General features: G+C 39.8%; 1 protein-coding gene across 1 annotated transcript in view; it reads left to right on the top strand.

Moving 5' to 3' along the window:
- lingo1a (leucine rich repeat and Ig domain containing 1a) overlaps positions 1-20,303 on the top strand; it is a 154,246-nt gene that overhangs the window by 64,629 nt on the left and 69,314 nt on the right. The window contains exon 2 of the mRNA XM_007546792.2: positions 8,772-8,932. The gene's annotated coding sequence lies outside the window, so the exon portion shown is untranslated. The remainder of the gene's footprint in view (positions 1-8,771; positions 8,933-20,303) is intronic.

Genomic DNA, 20,303 nt, shown 5'->3' with positions numbered 1-20,303 from the left:
ATAAATATATAATCATAATCAATTTATTCCATGTTAGTTTGGTGTAAACACACACTATCAATCAAAAGCAGCTTTGTTTGGTCTATAAATAAAAAAAGTTTTTAGTAGTTTTCCAGTACTTTGTTTTTTAAAACATCAGGACAAAAGAAATGTTACAAAACGGTTTTAAATCAGTGGCTCTCTGACTTTTTGTGTCAAGCTCTACTGCAGTAAATATGTTTATGCGTTATCTCATAAAATCAAGGCAAGAAACCTGTTATCCACTGAAACTGCATGGGAGCTTGTTCCACTCATGAGCTGAAATGTTTGGGTTTTAATTTGGAAAAAATGGCCAGAAATGCCTCCAGGACTCAGTATTTTGAGGATATCCTACAAACTCTCGCTTCAAAAATCAAACATGGCCGACATGAATATAAAACGTGGAAATATCTGTAGCAAAGAAAAAAAACTGTAATAAAGTAATTCATCTGTACTTTTGATTATGCTGCTGCCGTATGAAATTACAAAGTATTAATTGCACAGAAACTCTTATTGGCTTGTGTTGCTAAGCTAAATTAGCTTTGGCAAAGAGCATATCAAGTAAAAAATCCTGCTGGTTTTCAAACCTTGAACTGGGAACATGATTAAAATCCAGTGGTCCGTGTTCTGGTCATCTGGTGATTGCTCCAGTTTAAGCTGGAAATTCTCTAAATCTTTTCCCTTTCACTTCTCTTTCGTCAGTTTCCGACGAGCAAAGATGCTTGAACATCTTCTCCTCTTTGGCTGTTGATGCTCAGTAGCTCCACATCACAGTTCATTCATTTGCATTTAACTTTGAAAATAATTGACACCAAAATGTATTTTGAGTGCCACTAAAGGCAGGTACTACCAGAGGTACTTGTACCGCGGTTTGAGAACCATAACGCTTAAATCATCTTCTGAAGTTGCACTTAGAATGAATCAAGAGCTTTGTACCTGCTGTCCTGAGTCGATGGCGGTTAAAAACCAGGAGACGTCGCTGTGTGTATGTGGACGACTGACCGTGCGTTTATCTCGACAGTCATTCATCTGAAGCAGCAGCAGACAGCTCAGTGGCTAGAAACAATTAGCATAAACGCTATGAGTAAAACGGAGAGGGTGACAAACTGGATGTGATCACAGCAAAACTTTGACTTACTAATGTGATCCAATTACAAAGCCCTGCAAAGTCCCTGAAATTATATTTTGTTCATAAAAAAAAAAAAAAAATGATGGCATGTCGTTTACCCTAAGCAGAAAAATGATGCCATGCTTTGAAAGATGCTTTGTGAACGACTTCTATGGATTTTGCAATCAATTTTAACATCAGGCTATTTTACGAAACGGTTCTGGGACGTGGCTGTGGATCACCATCGGTCCCCTGTTGCCACCTCGGTTCCTGCATAAAGTACTTGAGTGACTCCGTGTTGGAACCGGACTGAACATTTCAAACGGATGGACTGGTGAAGCATTTTGGTCCAGACACTTCATCAGAACACGGCCATTGTTTACTGGCAGCTCGGCTGTGACAATGGGCGGGTGTAACGTGAGAAGAGAGACAGTAATTATAGCTCCCATTCAGCGTCTGATTCAGTTTGTGTCTGCGGAGAAAGGCTTCATCCAGTCAATGGATGGAAATTCTTTCTGAATAGGGAAGCTCCCCCCCCCCCAAACACCATTTCCTCATTTAACCCTTGAAATGCCATACCTTACAGTACAAGTGTGATAAATTGTTTGTGACTTTTAAAAAAAAATTCTATCAAGATTGCTGCCTGTGATTTTGGTGAAAGATGCTCTGAAAGGCGTAAATTATACGAGTCCCGACTGAAAGGGATGCTGAGCTAACAGGACGCAGGGAGGAGTCTGTATAGGCTGAGGTGGGGCCATGTGGAGGCTGGGTGGTAGACCACCAGACGTGGGGTAAATGCACTGCAGTAGTAACATCTTTAAGAAGTAAGAACCGGCCTGCAAACTCTGAACTTGGTCTGCATGCTAAGTCACATGGTGAGAGGCAGAGGAGGACCTGCTGCATAGGGCATCGTTGTGATTGCAGTTCTTACCATTATGGTCGACTATCAAGTAATCAATCATGTCAACAACTATTAAATTATTCAATTTAGGCTTGGCCTAATTTAATTAATGTACAGGGTGGGCCAAAAGTTTCCATGCATAGAAAAAATAAACATTTTATATTGGACGAACGTTTTTATTTTTATGAGACTCTGTTATCGCTCCACGTCTTGGGTCACTTCGTGGTTGATCTGCAACATTTCCAGTTTTCTGAAACTTGCAAACAGGTTTTGCCACAGTGTCGTGTGTGTGTGTGTGTGTGTGTGCGTGTGTGCGTGTGCGTGTGCGTGTGTGTGTGTGTGATGCTCGTTACTTGTTTTCTGTTCAAGTTTCGTGCAGCCATGCAACTGCTTCCCGATCCAGCCGTCAGAATAATTTCAATTCTTTGCTATTTTGTCAAACGCATCTTCTTGGGTATCTGAAATATAAAAGAAATATACATTTTAGATTCTCCTATCTATGGAAACTTATGGCCAACCCTGTAGATCTGAATGCAGGTCGTCTCAAAAGCACTCTTCCAATCTTTCTGCTTCCTGGTTTATCTATTTTAATCAACAAGAGATCCTGAGGTGAAGCGTTGACGATGACCAACCGATGCTACGTTGCTGATCCACCTCCTGAGGTAGAAGTATAACTGTAATGAGCCACAAAGGTTAGTCCTGGATTGCATAACAAGTGAGACATGTTGATGTGACAGACAGCAGGTCTGTGGATGTGAACAGAGGGAAACGATGATCTTTCAGTGTCCGGCTTATCTGAGAAATATTTTGATCAGTCGAATCTCAGGCGGCTAATCACAATTATGTTTATTATTGAAGAATCGAATGCACTGAAGCAGCCTGCATGTACATTATGACACAAAGCTCAGAGCTTTAGCCCCCCACAAATCTTCCTGTTGATTTGATGCGAAGTTGCTGTAAATAAATGAATCGGTACAAACTGAAATTTGCACATTTTCAGTTTGTACATTTAATAGGTTGTTTTCATGTTCTTTTTTTTTTTCTTCCTTAAACTTTTTACAGTAAACCACTGACTCCAGCCTCAGTTTTAACCGTGAAATCGACAATCACAATGCAACCACAGCTGCCACTGTTCCACCATAGGATTCATTTTACAGTCTGGTTTTTACAATTTCACCTGCTTCTTTTGTCTTTTGGAAGCAAACATGGCATGTGGTCTTGGCAGGTCGACTTGTAGGATGTGACAAGAAGACGTTGAATGTGTCTTTAATTTGTGCAACTGTGACTTAAAAAGGGTCCAAAAACCAGGAAAGGAAAAAACACCAAGTTCTTTATATACAAACAAACAGAATAAGGGAGTGGAATGCCAAATGTGACAAAAACTACAAGCAGGAAGTGGACTTCAGAGCAGGGCATTCTGGGAAAATACAACCAAAACAAAAATGTTCGACTGCTATAGAATTTAAGTGCACAAATGTTACGGCAATTGCCCGATAATTTGGTCCTGCTGCGCTATGCAGATGGTCTGTCTGCATTGATAAAGACTCCCTCACCTTGGAATGCCACAAGCTTTGAGTGGCAGGGAAGTTTAACCTACTTTTTCTTTAATTCAGCTAAAAATCATATCTAACATTGGGAGCATTAATATGCAATATAAAGAGCAATTAGCCTTCATTGCAGGATGGTAAGAGGGTAGTTTGGTATGAAAAAAAAACAATAAAACAAGCAAGTTGTATTATTTTCTTCCTACTGCATTGGGAACTGTTAAGTTTGTACTATGAGTACCACAACTTACAATCAATACATATTTTATACACCAACCTGTGACGCTGTGATGTTTCCTCATGTTTAAACCCAGGCAATACAACGTTTTCTGACGAGCTTCGCAACAGTTTAATTCATTCCTGTTTTTCCCTGTAACATCCCACCATATTCAATTAATATAATCACTTCCCATTTTTGCAAATCTACAACCCTACTTTCCTACCACATACTGCACAGTTGGTCCCAACAGTGCAGTTAAGGCTAAGCGACTTGCTAAGAGGCACCTCGAAGCCATTGTGCACGCCAACGGGGGAAAGAAAACTTCCTCCTTCGACCAGAATTCCCCAAAATGGCACAACGAACGTGGTTACAGAGAAAAGCTAGTCAACACGGTTTTGGGTATTAAAGATTGTTTTAATTCCAGCTGGTGCTAAAAGTGTCCCTTTTCGTACAGTTTTACTGTTCAACGTCGGCATCGGTGGAAAGAAACCGACTGAACACAGAGTCGCTCATAATTGACGACAGAATTAAAAGACTAACCAAAATTCATTGTTAGATCCAACTCTGTTCCAAACTACGTATTTATTTGGAGTTCCCAAAAAAAAAAAGAATCAAAGACCAAGTTAAATTGGCATCTATGTGGAAAGCGTTCCATATAAAGATGACTGAACAATAACAAAGGGTGAAGCTGCGTTCCCCACAGTGAGTCCTACTGTAAGGCTCGCTCCCTGGGATGCCTGTTAGTCACTGCGGCTATGATAAGTTCTGCTAGATGCCCTGGAGGGGGGAGTGCCATGTGGGTGATGCTTTTGCCTGTCAGGTGGCTTGTGGTGAGAGCTAATCGCATTGAAAATAGAAATGCTTCCTGCCTTGGGACGGAGGGAGGGCGTACAAGAAGCCCCAAGGAGTCAGTCATACATGTGCGCGCAGAGAGATAGCCTAATCTTGTCACAAACACAGGGGGGTAAAAATGAAAGTCCCCACCTATCAGTGGCAAATGCTTCTTCTCACGGAGATGATTTGTAAAAATCAGGCCGGCACACCGTCGAAATTTACCAGGTTTTTTTTTTCTTTTTTTTTTTTTTTCTTGCGCACAAGCTGCTGTTGATTCATAATCCACCTTTGCATACATTTGCTGAACTGGATCTCCTTTATTAAATCACTTCCTCACCCCTTAAATTGCTTTCCCGTCAAGCTTACCAGTTGGAGCCTTACATAACCTCCCCCATCTTCCATCATGTGCTAGTTTCCTCTCTCTTTTTTTTTTTTTAATTTCATTTACAATTTGCAGATTCTGTTTATCAATGACTCCTCCATGTTTTCTGGGATCCGTTTTTCCTGCCAGGTGTGAAAATGTGCCTCAGGTTTGAGCTGTGATTATGTCAAGGTTTTTCAAGGAGAGCTTGCTGATTTTCATCTTACACTGTAATACCTGCTAACCCCCACACCCTCCACACACACGCACGCACACACACACACACACACACCCCTGACTTCACAATTATGTCACTCGAGTGTCCTTGATGCCTTCTGAGTCTCGGCTACACTTCACAGACAACATGTGGCGTCTGCTTCTGCATGCTGAGGCGGAAGGCAGCGGCGTTAAGAGCGATATTCCCCGAGGTCCCGTATATGTGACAAAGTGGCGGGAATGATTTTTTGTGAAGCCCACTGTGAAGGGTTTCAAAGCGAAGAAACAATAGGGCCGATTGCCTGCAGCCGGAACAGCCAGAGGCACGTTTGGATGTGAAGTGGACAGGGCTGGATTTCACTTCAAGAGCTCCGTGTGCTGAAAAGAAAATCACAAAACGGCAAATAATATCAAGGTAGAGGCCTTTAAATGGCCAGTGGTTGACTCCAGCTAAACCGTAAAGCAACAAAGAAATGACTTTTTGGACAAAATAATGAATATCTACCTTGTATTTTACTGTTACATGAAGAAAAGATGCCATAAAGTATAATGTTTTTACGAATATGATACTGCAGAATACTCAGTTTAGCACAGGCTAAAACTAATTTTGTCATATGTGCTCTGTAACCACATTGTAGTTACACCTGTTAAATGGCTGCTTAGAAAAAGGGAACTGGCCAATCACATTGCAGCAACTATTATACGCACGTCTAGACGTGGTGAAGATGATCAGACATTGAACATTACAAACGTGTGCAAAACTTTATCAGTACTCCTCTAATGTCAAACAACCACAACTTCATAATCGTGGTGTTTCCATTAAATAAGAAACGAAATTCAAAACACATGAATAAGTTTGTCCACTCGATAAATCATTTAAAAAACGCACTGCGCCGTCCTCCTCCTAACACTTCCTGTTGTCGTCTTCGTCATTTCCACCAGCAGTAACATCCAGTTGTTGATCATGTGACTAGTGTGAAAAAAGTGTTTCCATTGCAGCTTTGAGAAATGCACCTCAACCTAGTCCAAACACTATATATAGAAAAAGGAGAGTGCCTTCATACATGGTAAGGTAAAACACAACAGAGTGAGACATCAGTTTATGTTTTTCTATTTTTATTTTTATTTTTTTAAGATTCCTGCCAAAAAAAGTGTGGATGTTAGTATTGTCGTTTTCAGAATAAGATAATAGTCTTATTCTTTTATTTCAACATACCTGGTAGATTTAATCAGGCATTGTTCAATTCATTATTTGTTTTTTCATATTAACAGTTGTGTGTCTCTATTTGCGCTGTGATGGACTGGCAACTTGCCCAGTTACCCTGCATTTCACCCAATGACTGCTGTCAATAGGCACAAACACTCTGCAAATATAAGCACGGTATAGACAACAGATGGATGTAAATTAAGAGCTGCGTCCTCATGTTCATTTTAAAGTTTAGAACAACCCTGCAAGTTTTCCCCAGAGCTTTGAACGCTGCACTCATAGAAATATGATTAAATCCTCAGCTAATATTGAAAAATTTGCACCTCTGGCAATTTGTTAGGTTCATTAAATCTCAATCATGTATTCCCTCTGTGAACAGTTATGACCAATCCTTACTGGATTTCCCTGAGTTAATGTTTATTTGCTACTCTGTGCTAGTCTGTCATATGAAATCTCAACAAAGTTACATACAGTTTGAGGATGTGATCTAAGGAAGAGGATTAGGCCACTACAAAAAAAAAATCTCACAATTCTAACTTTTTTTTCTTCAAATTCTGTCTTTTTCCCTCAAAATCATGACTTTAACTAATGACATTTCAATAATGTTGCACAAAGTTTGTGTTTTATTCCCCTATAATTCTTCAAAAAAAAAAAGTCATAATTATGAATAAGTTAGTTTTTGTTCTTAATTGTCTTCCGTAGTAATCTGTCAAAAGTGCGAGTTATAAATATTTTTGCGGTGTAATTTGGGCAACTACTCTTTTAGCTGTGTCATATTTTAAAGCGACCTCGCCCGTACTGAGGCCGTCGAATTGCAGATCGTCGCCCCCCGAGGGACATCAACGTGTCTCTGTTTCAGCCAATCACGTTGCAGATGAATTACAGCAGCGCATACATTCAAACACGTCGCCTTGGATCCGCCGTCTGACTTTTTTCCCCAGCCAGGAAATCAAAGGGAAGTTGCGTCTCCTCTCATTTAAATGTATCATCCGGCTCCATGTGTCTGTCAGAATGTACAAGATCAAAAATAAAAAATAAAAAAAATTGCCAGCTCATTTGACCGTGCCTGGCTTCTCACTCCGTCGGACTCTGTGCTGATAATCACGGCTTAGCTTTCATGATAATTTGATGCAGTGAATTCTACGAGGTTTTTTTTTCTTTTTTTTGATCCGACGCATCAATAATTATGAACCGACTCTGTCATCAGGTATTCCTGTGAGTGCGAATAAATGTAAAATATTGCAGCAGATAAAAAAAGAAAAAGAAAAGGGATTCGAAATGTGAATATTAATAAGATCACCGGCATCTATTTAGAGATTTATTTCATGTAATGAAGGAACAAATTAACTCGGGCGTCCCCGAGCCTCCAGAGAGAGTTCTCATCCAATTCTGAAGGCTGATCGTCTCTCCCCAGCAGAGAGGGAAATGAAGCCTGTGGTTATTTCAGACGGGGAAGTAAGGACATGAAACCCAGAAGTCTGAAATACTGCTGTAATCTGTTGCAAGGAGGGTTTTTCATTCACAAGCTATAAAAAAAAAACCTTCATAACACTGCAGCAGTCATCACCATGGAGCATTTTTGCTTCTCTAATTGTGTCGGTTGTGTTCTGGCTTTAACTCTTAGACTTAATACCAGCTGCTCATGTCTTCTCTTATCAGTAAACACGTCTTGCAACAAACTAAAATAAAGCAGCAACTTCCTGCAAATCAAGACTACAGCCAGGCGAAGAGCAGCGAAGGTTTTTATGTACAGAGTTTAGGGTTCCACGATTCATGTCTGTTGTTTCAGTGCGAGATTGAAACGGTTTCTGGGCCGGGAGTTTTATTAGCAGGATGAACTGCTGAAGGCAGGAAGGAAAAAAAAAAAACTAACAAAAACAAGGTGATCTCTGTGGTGTTTTGTATCTTATAGGTCGTTATCTTCTTGGACCTTCACTTTTTATTTTTGTTCTTTAGTGATGTAAGCAGCTCCGCGAGCAAATATGACTCCACAATCAGGATCCAATTATCAACTTAATCTTATTTATTTGTTTTGTAATGCCACATTTTGTACTGAACTACACCTGAGGATTTCTACTGAGCCAAGAAAAGGCAGCGGTTGTGTAAGAGGTTTTTATTTTTATTTTTTAGTTACACATTAAAGTTCTCTTGATGGCAAAAGAAAAACAAAAACAAAACATTTTAGTTAAAAGACACAGTCGATCTATATTGGTATAAAACTTTATGAGGAATATTGTGTTTTGCTTCCTTTCCCAGGACCAACAATAGTCTTGTAATATTGCTATCTATCAAATTTAAAAGGTAAGGATGGGGATTTTACACAGTAAAATGTAAGTGAAGTTTCCCCTGTTGGTTGTTGCAGGTGGCTGATCATCTGAGGAGGGAACGCTGCGAGGAAATGTGGATTAGGTGCAGAAGGGACCCGGCTCACTCCTCCTGCCTCCCACTTTCCACGCAGTAAGCAGATCCAGCACATCTCCTGGACCAGCAGGCCACCAATTACTACCTGGGAGGGTTCTCAAGGTAACCGATGAGGCTTTATTTCCAAGACGCACGTTTGGAGTGATCTCAGGACTCGACTGGGAAGAACCACTCCTGTTGGCTTAGAGCTCATAACTTTAGGAGTGCTGGCAGAAGAAGTTAAAATGTTATCGACGTTTAAGGACGAGGCTTAAAGAAGCAGAAGAAAATAACAGGAATGTGACTTTTTTTTTAAAGTACAAACTATGCTGGATCCCATATGAAGCGATTGGTCTTTAGTGTCTCGGTCGCAACAACTGCAGCTCCAGCTACTTTAATAAAATTAAGACAAAAGACAAATGGATCCTAAATGTAGACGACGATCCTCGATTACACGATTCTCTTGTGTTTACTTTAACTTTACTTTCTGATTTTCACGTGTTCGGCACTCTTGTTAGACGTAGTCACTGTATTATGATTAGAAACTCAAAAAAAAAGGAAACAAATATTAAAAAGTGGCTAAAGGTCAATGAGCTTCCATTGCAGTCTATTTCGTAGACAACGAAAGAAAAAATCCTCTTTCACCACCCGAAGTTAAAAGCGGGTCAGGTTGGTCGTCCTGACCTGTGTGTTTCACCAAAGACATCTTTTCCAAGCTCAGTTTCCTGTGTGTAATTTCTCTGGTTAAATTGGTTGAGATGGACGGAGCTGGAAGGGGCAGTATGATGCTTGGGGCAATGTTAGGCAGGGGAAGCCTGGATCCTGCCATTTAAGCCGCTGTCATTTTGTCACCTTCCAGTAATGTTGCTGACCAAGTGCGTCCTTTCAAGGAAATTGCATATGCTGATGGCAGTGCCCTTTTTTTTTGTTTGTTTTGTTTTTTTCCACCAGTATAATTAGTCCTCCCATTTTGAAAACGATGTTCACATCATGGTTTGAGGGGTTGACTTTCCTATTGAGTCCTGCTGTAAAAATATGGGCTTGCTAAAACGGGGACTTCTTTTATATGGAGGTAAAGAATGGCTAGTCAGATTCATGCATACATAAATACAGCAAGATAATATTTCAATTTCGATAGCATACAATGCAATATGGACCTATGCCAAAAATAAAGTCTTAAGTTTCACAAGTAACTCTGGCTAAGTCCGACTGCCGTTAGCTGTGTCTCCATTACAAATGTGTCCAAGTTGTGCCACTGCAAAGTTGTCAGGAAAAACACAACTTCGCAATGGGAGTGTTTCCATTAAATAAGAAACCAATTAAAATCACACACAAATAAGTGATATGTCATTAAAAAACACACTGCGCCATCATCCTCCTGCCACTTTCTGTCGTCTTCTTCGTGTTTTCCACCAGTAATAACATCCGGTTGTTGATCACGTGACTCATGTGAGGCGAAAAAAACACAAATTCTGATACGGCCGAAAAACTGCCTTATTCTAGCCATCGCAGAAATGCTTTATTGAAAAACATCACTTAAAAAAAATATAAAAAAAATGGCATGTTAACTTTAAACAAATTGATTTCCGTAATTCCAATTTACGCATATAAGAAAACGCAGCTGTCGACTTGTTGGTCACATCAAAAAATCCTGTGGAATCAAGTCACACAAACTGCTGCAAAATTGAGTTATATGCTGTGTTAATCTGGCAGCCATTACTCAAAGATGACATAACCTCATGCTATGTCATGCAGTCGCTCTGTCTGTACACATGAAGATTCACTCACATCAGCATGCTAAATGCTTAGATTGGCCAAATACCTCGTTATGTTTTCGTGCCAGATGTCTGTGGAGAATTCAGACGTGAAGAACGACCGTTTCACTTTTACACCACAGACTGAGGAACACACAACTTGGACCGGATTGTAAACAGAGACTGTTGCTGCAGATCAACAACCGGTAGCAGAAGACCCATGTACACAGGGATCACTTTCCAGAAAGACAAATCTAGAGTTTGACCTTTTCAGTGACACTTGTAGGTTTGCATTTATGTGAGCACTTCATGAGGGTACTCATAGACTTTCAGGCAGAGAGATAAATTATGCATTTTAGGAATAAATGACCCAGTTTGCCCATAAAAGAGGCAGGTTGAGCTGGCGAATGGTGGACGTAAATATGCCAAGGCTTTCACTGTGACTGAAATCTGTATAATGTAGATTATGTTATCTTCCTGCTTTCCTCCAGCCTTTTTTGATATTTATTTCAGCTCATTTTCAAAAGGCGAACATACTAAAATCATGGTGGAATGTTTTACTAAAGAAGTAGACATTATTATTTGGTAACATCCACCATCTAATTCCTAATAAAGACCTTTTAAAGACTTTCTCAGTACATTAGTATGAAAGGAGAGCTAGTCACAGTCCTTCTCTGTTTTTGCTGTTCAGTTTTAAAGAACGACGAGCCAATATCATCAAAGAAATTGTTTTCCGTTTTGAGATGGGATATAGTTCAAGGTTAGACCCAAAGGACTTTCTTACAACATGTTTATGAATTATTAATCTCCTCTAAATGGATTTCCACAGGTGAACAGCGTAGCCGCAGTTGGTTTCACCTCCCAATTGACATCAGTTGAAAAGCCATTAAAATAAACATTTTCACATTTTACTTAATCGACTACGACAAAGAAGTGCATGAATGTGATGCGACAGAAGAGTTTTCAAATCTTTGTTTACAAAATGAAAATATACGAAATCTACGGCAAGTGGTTGTGTTCAACACTCCAGAGTTAACGGTTTCTAGGATCACCGAAAGTATTTACTAAACCCAGAGTCCTCAATGGGAAACAACGTGCTGGTATTTGAACTCAACTTGTCAGATGAGCTTTTAGCTGTTTGATATTTCAAGCATTGTTCATTCAGATGTTTTATTTTTCCTCCTTTATCCGTCATCTTGATCTCTGGTCGCCACACGTAAAGCCGTGAAACTCAGGTGGAGGGGGCAAGTCATTCATCGACAGCGATGGCTTTCCAGATCGTCATCATCATCAATCACGAATCGTTGAAGGGGGGGGAAAAAAAAGATTAAAAGATCAGATGAAAAAGAGAAGAGATACGAAATGCTGTGAAACTGCCACTTAGCAATTCAGCAGACTGTGAAATACAGGTGAGTCACCTCTTAATTTCAAACACCTGCCTGTCGCTTCTGATGCTCCAGCCGGCCTTAATCTTCAATGATCCCTCGTTACAGGCGGCCTCCTTTCCCTCGTTGCCCTCGTTTCACCGGGCCGTCGTTTTCCAATGCCTGGTTCTGGTGTCTTTACGGCGCCTTTTTGTTCGCTTGGTTCCAAACCTTCCCGTGTCTCCCCGTTGTCACGGCCGCAAGCAAAAGTGACGGCTAAGGTGAAAAGAATTGAGATCTACAGAGTTTGTGTACGTCAGTAATATGTTCAGTGGACTGTAACTCCCTCACCGTGGACGACCGGGCCGCTCCGGCTCTTCGAGGGAGTGAGCAGTGAAAGGAGTGCCGTCGCTTCAGCTCCCTTGTGCCAATTGCTCAAAAATGGCCAATTTCCTGTCTAGGATGTGTGTTCTCACATTTTTATCATCCCCCGCTGTAGTTATCTAGTTGCACTTAGGGTCATCAGTCATCGATGCCGCGTTTAGAGGAAGCCAATGTGCAGTAAAACTGACGGACGGCCTTCCGCATGACTGAAGATGTATGAGGCGCGCAGGCGAGGTGGTGAGGCTCCTTCTTTTTTTTTTTCTTTTTTTTTTTTATTGTATTTTCAGCATTGTCATAAGGTGCCAGGAGGAAAAATAGCATAGCTTACCCTGCTCACTACTAAATAAAGCACCGAGCGTTTACTGATTCAGTGCTTAGCTTGGCCAGTGTTTTCTGTCTTTGTTTTTGTTTGTTTGTTCTTTATGTGTTTGCAGATATTTGCAGTCACTGGAGACAGGAGTGTGGTTTAAAGTGGAATTATTGCGAGATTTAACATCTCAACTGCAGTAAAATTGGATTTAAGATTGTAATTTGTATCATGTCTGACTGGCTTAGATGAAAATTCGAGTAATGATTAGGGAGAAAGTCAGAAAAGGAATAAATTACATAGTACTCTAAATAACCTGAGTGTATTGCTTTGGTTAGCGTTTGCTACATTTACTGATTCTCCTGCTACAGATGATCAAAGTAGCAGTGTTATGGAAAATCAACTTTTTTAGCTTTAAATCATGTTATAATGTTATTCCCTCAGCAAAAACATACCTGGAGTGTTGACTTGAGTCTTTTATGGATGTTTTAGAAATCCTTTAATCTCCATGGCAACCATTCAGCTGTGCAAAATGTCTGGTTGGACCAAGCCCCGCCTTAGAGTTACAGGCTCCAAGCTTCCAGCCTCACAGAACAGCCCAGTCCCACTCAGCTCCTTCAGACTAGTCAGCAATTAGCAAACACCAGGTGAGCTCATTAAGGAGCTACTACTCAATGAAACGCTGGTAAAAATAGAGGAGCCATGTTGTGATGACTTCCTGAAGGCAGAGTTTCAGAAAGAGCAGGAGTTTTTAAAGAGACAGAGGCCCAATTTCAAGGCATTAAATCAGAACGTTAAATTTCTTTTAATTCATGTTTAATATATAGCATTTTTATGATAACATAGTTACTTGATTATACTGTCAAATGGCACTATGTGCCTGTAAAACACATAGTACTGCTCCTTTAAAACAAGGGGTAAAATATTGTGAACCTTGTCAGAGGCAAATTGAACTCTTTGAAACAACAGGAGTTGTTGCTGCTGATCTACCAGTAAATAACAAAAAAAAATCATCTTTGGATGTTAAACCAGGATAATGACCCAAACATATGAAAAAATTAAGACCAGGTCTTTATAAAAGTATTGTATGTAATATCATACGTAGCAGATCGGTTAAAGAAAAGTGTTCATCCACACAAACCCACTAACTTAAACCACTGAGTGTTGTTTTAAACAAACCCACAGGGGGCAGTGTAGGGCAAAGCCAAAACCTATGTCAGCCAATCACAATCCTTCAAAAACAAACTTGACTTCCTGTTTGGGATTAAGCACAGCCAAACAACGTCACAATATGCGACGTCATCACTCCATTATTTGTCGCAGATTGCAATAAGCGGGCCTCTAAATCTCATGTTTCCAATGTACACACACAAGAAGAACTCTCAAATCTTCACTTTGGTTGGACTTTTTATAAATAATAGTTCTTAGTGATATTAAACGGGGTTTATGTGTGAATGAAAGGCCAAATTGCATAAAAATCTATTCAGTTTCCCGGATGTTCTTGCGTGGGCAAGGATGGACGGAAATGGACAACAGACACAAAATCAAGCGTCGCCAGACACTGAATCCTAACACAAAGATAAAGTAGAACCCAGTAAAGATTGTGCAAACAGAAATGGTCAGTAACTGTCCCTCTCTGTTTGACCTACATTGTATAATCTCCAAGACGTCTTCCATTTCGACTCAGCCATCATCATCATAAAAAAATCAACAACCCCGTATTGTTCTGATTTGTTTTTCTACGCTTTATTCCTCCACATTTAAAAAACGTCGGAGTAGCCCAATAAAATCAATAAACGTTGATTTCGCTTAAAGTAGTGCAAACGTTTGAGAGAAAATTGGCAACAAAACTGCATAATCACGCAGCGCTGCGTGTTACATTTGGCAAATTGCTGCAAAGTACACTAATTATTGTTTTAACATTACTACTAACGCCGCCAAAAGTAATAAAACTCACACATTTGAAATGTATTAACATGGTTAAATTTAGATCACAGCAATCCGCTCCTCTGGTGAAAACAAAGACAGATTGCAGTGAGGCAGGTTTCACATTGGCGTTTTAGCCGTCGTCGGGGAACGGCGCGTCACAAGCTGTTGTACTTTCACGCCAGAGAGGAGATCGAATCCTGCCGCACAGCACAGAGTGTGTACCGCATTAAAACCAGGAAAAAAATAAAAAGAAGCGACTCATCATTTGCATAAGAACGAGAAGAGGACACCTCTCCACAAGCTGGAATGAGAAATGTTCCTGTTCGTCATGCATACAAAAGCCCCCGCAACTTGACCTTTGAATTATGAATACCCTCCGCCGCGCAGGGGAGCTGCATCCATGTCAAAGAGACGGAGCGGGAAGGTGAAGCGAATCGCTCTGGGATGCACCAACATCCTACCTGGTTGAAAGTATTCAAAGCTTCCTACTGTCTCAGGCTGCCAATGGTAACGACAGCTGGATTTTAACATAAGATCGTGCGATAAGATCATTGTTGCCCGACTTGCAGGAAGTGGCCCGCATCGTTTTTTGTTTTTTTTTTCTCCTCAACAGCGTGTTTGTGAAATCGAGACTAATGTTGTTTTCACAGGGGCAACACGGCGGGTGCATTTTAAACAGGTGGCCTTGTCAAATTTCCAATGCAAAATATATGAGTATTTCTGATTGGAGGCCATGATTGTATGTTTGCCTGTCGTGATTTTTTTTTTCCCTCGACGAACACCTGAGTAAAGCAATTACTTCAGTTGTTAGAGTCTGTAAAATCATTGACTCGTCATGACTTGAGGCGGCCTGTCAGTCTTTGTCTCATTACAGATGTTTCATTTTTGATTCAGTTTTCATATTCTTTGTCACAGACACCTTCCCCCATTAAATATGTATTTAGAAAGCAAACACCAGAGTTTTTTTTATGACTCCATAAAGGCTCAGAGCATAAGTTCTCCATGTCAAGCTGATGATGATCTTGTAAGAATGTAGTTGTTGACATGCGGAAATCTAATGTTGTTTAAGGTTAAATTTATGTTTAAAGAGGTATGTGTTATGTGTTTTAGAGGATATAATACCATTTTATAGTACAATCAAGAAGCCGTCAAGTTGCCTTTAGTTGTTAAAAACAATGCTACATATATCAAATATAATTTTGTAATTTAACATCTTGAAATTGGGCCTCTGTCTCATCACAACATGGCTCCTCTATTAACCCTTTAATAATGTTTTTTTGTTGTTTTTCTTTAACCAGCATTTCACTGACAAGTAGCTCGTTTAATGAGCTCAGCAGACGTTTGCTAATTGCTGCTGGCTAGTCTGAAGGAACTGGGAGACGGAGCTGAACGGTTGCCACAAAAGATTAAAGGATTTCTGAAACATGCATAAAAGAATGATGATGCAGTCCAGGTATGTTTTTAATAACATTTTAATAAGACGTAAAGGTCAGAAAATGGCGGTTTTACGTAATACTGCCCCTTTAAGAAGTTTATTTTGATGCATAAGAAGAAGTTCTTGGGCTGCCGGCCTATTGTGTTACACATAACACTCATTTACATAAGTTTTGAAAAAAATGTTAACTTCTGTTTGTGTACTCGGTGGGGAAAAATGCCAGGATAACAAAAGACTTTGGATTATATACCAGGAAAAAAAATATTGTCCAATCACCATTTTTAAAAAATCCCACAGTCTTTGTAAGGTAATTAGAATACTTATGCACTTACTTTGCCTCTTCCCATAAAATGTGTTATTACTGATGAATGCCATTTTTATGAATTAGATAAAGGTACGTGCAAAAAGTCCCACCCCTTCATATGTGGTATCATTGAAAAGCCCTAAATGTCCTCTCTAGATACCAAAAGGAATTAATTCAGTAGAATGCAGGGGGTGGGAGATATTCAAGTTTAGAAATGTCCTCTACAGAGGACAAAAATGAACTACTGGTAGGTAGGAGGATATGTGAAAATACTACAACTGGCAAAGTGTCTGTTTGGCTAACAACGCTCAAGTTAGCATCTTAGTCATCTCTAATTCAACATTCAAAGACTTAACCTGATCAACTACGCTGCTCCACTCTGGACAGAAATGCTCTAAAACATAGTTTGAGATTTATGAAACTTTATTCTATTTGTGAAAATACAAAATTTTGCCACCTTAGAGTAAGACAACCATAAATACATGGACAAGTCAAACTGGACTAAACTTTTCTTCACCAAAAGCATCATTCAATTAGAAATGATGACGTTGATTCATCATTTCTAATTGGTTGAAAACAGAAACCAAACTCTGAAAACAAGCCAACAATAAAACATTTTTACGTCCTGTTGACGTAGAGCGGATGTAAAGTCTTGTGTTAAAGCTGGACGTGTTGCCGCTCTCTACCAGAAGCCACCGGGATAAAAAGAGAGAAACACGCTTTCCAAAATGGCACCGAGCTGGTCGACTTTCAAAGCCGTACTGACTTTTTCCAGTTTTGACAGGACACGTTAAATATGCATGCACTGTAAATAATGAAACAGTTTTTCAGGGCTTGACAAGCAAACGTTTTTGGTTGTTCTAACATTGCTTTCCACACGGTTTCTGATGAGAAACTCCCATTTGTTTAGTGTGACGATAAACATGCGGCCCTGGGCCGACAAAGGAAATGCAGAATGGATATTAAATAATGTATTACATTGGGAGACAGCCATTGATTATGTGTATTATAATGAGATAAAAGTAGCAATAACCTAAAAGAATGCCTTTATATGTCCATAAATGGTATGCAAGTTTAGCAACCAATCAAATAAAGCAAATAAGATAACTAGTTGAAAAACCAGGGACATTCATGAATAAATAAAAGCTTGAAATGTTTTTACTGTATCATTTTGGAAAGACATTTAGACATTCACAGTCTTTATTTAGATACAATGAACTTCTATTATAACCAAAATCTACAAAATAAATCACTACAAAATTGAGTCTCTGGTCGGACTGTCTTGGTGAACTCAGAAACCTTTTGCTCTTCATCGCCTCACAACTAGAAACTTCAGCATATTTTATTATTGCATGTGATCGAGCGACACCAAGCAGGGACAAATTCAGAGGTTGGAGGAATATAATACGTTTTTCCCGCCTCCACACACAAGTAGGAGTCCATCAGGCTAGATGAATCCGACTGGGCAGAACTTCTGTGATGGTGCCGCTTGTCTCTCAGGCTCTTCTCTGAGTCGGCACACAGAAGTTGCCTCCGATGACATTATGAGACGCTGAACACGCCGCTTGAAAAACGTGCTTGTGACACGTCACGCAGTCGACATCAAGACAGAATCTGCTCGTTTTTGAACCCTTAGGAAGGAAAAATGAAAAAATGGAAATAATACTGGATTTAAACTCGCATTTATCCTCATGTAATACTGCAGGTTTATATTTTAGTGGTCAAGGTAACTGTATGATCGTTATCTTCTGATAACACTCCCTCCCCACTCGGCTCCTTCAGACTAGTGGCAGCAGCAGTTAGCAAAAGTGAAGGTAACATTGCTACTTGCCACTATGCACATGGAAAATACATACTACCGCCCCTTTAATATTAACTGAATAATCTATTGTTGTTTTTGGTAGCAGCCTGGTAAAGTTTCAATGGAAGTAAAGACAATTTGAATCTTTGACTTTTAGATAAGGTGTTAAAATCCCAAGCCTTTTACGATGGACAACATTTTGCTTATCACAACCATCTGGTACTTATGTAATATTAATCAATGCAATGTGAGAATCTGTACCATCTTCCGTTCATTTCCACCGCGGGGTCAGCGGTCGTCTGCTTGTGCGTTGACCTCAGCGGACAGTTGTCGGACGTATGCGTGTTTGCCGACAGTAGGACTCTTCCGGATTTCTTGTAAACTCCATTTTTTGCTAATGAACAACAACAACAACAACTCCCCAGCCCTTGAATAGACCAAGGAAATGATATATGTATATTTGTAGTCTTGTCAAAATGTTATTGTAGGAGCAAACAAAAGAAAAAAAAAAAAAAGAAAAAACCTCCATCTTGTCATTCACGGCGTGGCTTCAGGCGTTGAATGTAACAGGCCAATTATCTTCATCTCCCTCCCAGCGTTCAAGCTGAGCTTTCATTCACTGTGTACCGTCTGTGGCTCTTGTCTTACAGCGCAGAAACCAGGGGCAACTAGTTGAAAAGAAATAATTGGCTTGATTGCAGAATGGCTAATGACAGCTGCAGTAGCTCAAGGTATATACAGTAGAAATACACTGAATAGAAGAACACACGTCTCAGGTTGAATCAGACCAAATCTCTCTTGTTTTATACCGTTTAGAAAAATAGAAAGTCTTTCTACTTGCTAAACAGAAACTGGGTTAGAGTTGGTTACATTTGGACAATAAAACGTAGGAGAGTCATTTATTTACTACATGGGGTTCCCATGTAATGCTTATCCCGTCTGAACAGGGCTTTAGATGTTGTCTTACCAGCTTCACACAGCATCTTCAAGGTGACTTTGACTTCAGGTCTGAAAGTATGTCTATGAAGTGTCACTAAGTGTTGACGAGGTTTTGAACTAAAACTGCATTGAATATTGTTTGTAAGCTCTTTAACAAAAAGGAATAAAGTTCACAGAGCATATGTCTTTTAGTCCAGTTCAATGTGAAATACTGTCACACATTGTTTTATCCAAATGAGATTGATGGAGGAAATTTTCACGAACCCACTGGCTTAGAAAACTGAAAAAAGGCTGTTTTGTAATTCTAATCACCAGTCGATTCAGATTGTTATTTATTTGCCCACCTAAATACGTCCCAGTAACGCAAAGCTCTTTCTGGTTTCATTAAATCAGGTGTAGTAGTTAGTGGAGGGTCACATGAACCAAGAGTTTAGCTTGATTTTTGTCGGATTCATTTTCTTCCCACGGAACTAAAACTCTGCATCTTTCTTATCCTTTCGTTTTTGACCTACTTTTGATAGAGGAAAGAAAAAAAGATAGATAAATCTATCCCTTCTGCCCCCTCCCCTCCATGAAAAAGCATTTTCCCTTTTCTGTCAATATTGCAGTTAAGAAAATGTCTCTTTATATGCTGAGGCAAAGTAGAGCTAGATCTCTCAGAGCAACAGAAAAAATAAATAAATGTCTGTTTCTGGAAGATTTCCTCTAATCTTTTCCTGCAAAGTGCAAAACAAGTATCCAAGGTCAGCTTTCAAAGTGACAGAGAAGCCAGGCAGAGGCGTTTTTACAAGGTGCAGCTCTGTGGTTAGCGTCAAGCTAACTGCTAGTGCGGCAGCTCGTGAAAGGAGAAACATTATTACTTTTTAAGTGAACATGTTGGAGTACAGGGTGGTCTCGGTAGCAGCGTGTAAACTAATTCAAATAAAGTATTTTGTATTGTTCTAAACAGGCAGCATCACACCTAAAATACTAAAACAAGCTGGCTGAACTTTTCTTTTTTTGTTTTGTTTTGTTTTTGAATGTCCAAGTACCTTCGTTTCTGAGTCCCTCCTTTTTAATGTGTTTGTCTAAACATTTTATTTACCCTTGGTTTTGTCAAGTGCAGTTGCCATGGAAACAGGTCATGTACTTATGTACTGTTTTGATGGGTGAATGCATATGAAAATACAAAGAAGCTCGTCTGTAACGTGAGCCCGGCTGCTGTCAGAGCTCTCGTCTGCAGACGTGTTACTGTCAGACGGCTTTCGTTGTGTGTGTGTGTGTGTGTGTGTGTGTGT

The sequence above is a fragment of the Poecilia formosa genome, unplaced genomic scaffold, assembly GCF_000485575.1.
Source record: "Poecilia formosa unplaced genomic scaffold, Poecilia_formosa-5.1.2 Scaffold17, whole genome shotgun sequence".
Taxonomy (NCBI): domain Eukaryota; kingdom Metazoa; phylum Chordata; class Actinopteri; order Cyprinodontiformes; family Poeciliidae; genus Poecilia; species Poecilia formosa.
The sequence above is the reverse complement of the archived record's forward strand: the minus strand, read 5'-3'. Positions and strand labels throughout refer to the sequence as shown.